The sequence below is a fragment of the Hoplias malabaricus genome, chromosome 16, assembly GCF_029633855.1.
Source record: "Hoplias malabaricus isolate fHopMal1 chromosome 16, fHopMal1.hap1, whole genome shotgun sequence".
NCBI lineage: Eukaryota > Metazoa > Chordata > Actinopteri > Characiformes > Erythrinidae > Hoplias > Hoplias malabaricus.
The window spans coordinates 37673261-37675760 of NC_089815.1; the positions used below are offsets into that span (position 1 = coordinate 37673261).

At 53.8% G+C, this 2500-nt stretch overlaps 1 pseudogene; it reads right to left on the minus strand.

Annotated features, from left to right (window-relative positions):
- The window catches only part of LOC136672438 (28S ribosomal RNA), an 8421-nt pseudogene that overhangs the window by 2836 nt on the left and 3085 nt on the right, over window positions 1–2500 (minus strand).

Genomic DNA, 2500 nt, shown 5'->3' on the forward strand with positions numbered 1-2500 from the left:
CACCCAAGGATTCACCCTTGCCCCCAGATATTTCTCCATCTCATCAGGGCTGATGAGATGAATTGGTTCCTTTCCCAACCTCCACGCCTTACAGTTATTGACCGTGAAGGAGGTAACTCCCTTCCCAATCAGGAACCCGTGACATTTCTTGGGCTGAACCCTAAGCCCCGTCTTCTCGCAGAATGTGTCTAGGATAGCGATGTTGTCTCTCATGCCTTCCCAGGAGTCACTAATCAGGACAAGATCATCTGCAAACGCTAAGGTACTAACCCTAGTACCTCCTACCATATAGCCACTTCCAAGGTTGTCGAGGGCTTGGATCAGGGGATCCATAGCCAGGTTGAAGAGGATTGGAGACATAGAATCTCCCTGCTTCACTCCAACCTTCATCTCAATGGGGTCCGTCTTGTCCCCATTGACAATGATTCTGGTCACGCAGTCCACATAAGCTGATTGGATCAGCTTAATCACGTGATGGTCAACCTGTCTCTGCATCAGTGCACACAGGATGTGATCATGAGAGATGGAGTCGAAAGCCTTCGCGAAATCGACAAACACTACCGCAAGCTGGCCCCGCTCTTTTTTGCAGTGTCCGAGAAGGCCTTGCAGAACCTTTAGGTTCTCGGAACACCCAGGGGCGCGGATGAACCCCCTTTGTCTAGGATTCAATGGGCAAGCACGCGCCAGCCTCTCCGCCAGAATCTTAGAAAAGAGCCTTAAAATCACTGATCCAATGGTGATGGGTCTCCAGTTCCCCACGTCATTGAGCGCCTCCCGATCAGTAGATTTAGGAATTAGTGTTGTCCGACATTCCTTGAAAGCCCTGGGTACCACTCCGCTGACCAACCACGTGGTGTACAGCCGTGCCAGTTTTTCGCCTTTCGGATCCCAGTCACTTAGCATCTGCTTTGTGATCCTGTCTGGGCCCGGGGCGGTGTCGCGCTTGATCTTGCCTAGGGCAGCTTTTACAGATTTGGCCGTGATTGGCTCTGCAAAGCACTCGTTGTCCGTTTCTCCTGATGATGTAAATTGGCCTAGTCCAGCAAAGTTGACATTCCCTTCCCAACTGGTCCTGTACGCTTGCTCTATAATGGCCAGTGGGATTGGACATTCTGTTCCTTCCACTCCATCAAGGATTTCACTGGCTAGCCTCGCAGGATCCTTAAGGAACATCCTCTGATGTTTCCTATAAGTCTTCCGCTTGGCCGCCCTGTTTCCTCCCTGAGGGTTTCTGAAAACACGGCCTGCCCCTCGTTGCCTACTACCAGGAGTACTATGACTCAGAGCACTCGAGACACCAGCTCCCAGCCTCCCCCTCAAAGCCGAGGCCGTAGCCTCCACGAGCTCACCCAACTCGTGATCCTCCCTTGGCAAATCCCCACTGCCGCCGAGCTCGCTCAGAGAAAGATCCAGGGAGGCCGCCCTCTCTTTCAATTTCTCGGCGATCCCCTGAACCAGGGGTGGCGCTGGCATCTCCTGTCTCAGATCACCGCTATGATCCTCTGACGGATTTATGGGGGTCCTGACAAGCCGACGTCTTTTCTCCCTTACCTGCTCGCTAGTTTTACTGGGGAGATGCTTGGCGATCGCCATGTTAATGTACCTCTCGCCCGCATATCTCTCCTCGAGCTTCAGTAACTCTTCCACCTCCTTAGCACTCCATAGCGAGGTCGCACCCCCCTTCACCTTCTTGGAGCGTACCTCCGCGATCCTCTCCATATTCCGTTCACTTGGGTGGACGTGTCGTTTGTGTTGGCTAAGCCCGCTCTTAGTTGCAAAGGACGCTTCGCAACTACCACATCGATGGGCCAGTTGATCGGCCTGTACTCCTTCTGCCCTCCCCTTGCACTTAGGGTAGTGAGTGCTGATGGAGTGGCTGTTCTCACTGCCCCTGCCACACTTACGACAACTGTACGTCACCAGAGTAGTCTTATGACAGGTGGCAAAGTGCCTTGCTGCCTGAGTGATTTTCCCTGGTCGCACGCCACAAAGCTTACAGACTATGTCCTGGTCCGGGAGTTCCACCACCAAGCATGTCTGCTCTATCTCCCCCGAGGGGGTGTCCTGAACAGATGCACCGTCGGGTATGGTGGGCCCAATCGGTGCGTGAGGTGAGGGTGGTGTCTCTTCTACTATCGAAGGCAATTCAGCGGTTGAGTCACTTCGACCACTAGTTTCAGGCTCCTGATTATCGTTTATCTCGTCAAAACTTGCTCTCAAGCTTGAATTGACGAAAGTCATTGTCTCAATCAGGCGGGGTACCTCCCCCTCCGTCCTTTCTAGAGGGAGTCCTACACTCCCCCTTCCGGGCCGAAGTTTGGGTGGGGAGGTTTGCGTTCCAACACTCACCAGGTTAAGTCTCCACTTAGGGCGTGGGGGCCAATCACCTGGTGAGTTCCTAATGGGGCCGATACCTTGGGGCAATGAAGAGGGCTCGCCCCCGAGCCCCCCCATGGGACCTTGCCATAATGGTGGTAGCTCAGTCCCCAGCTCCACCATA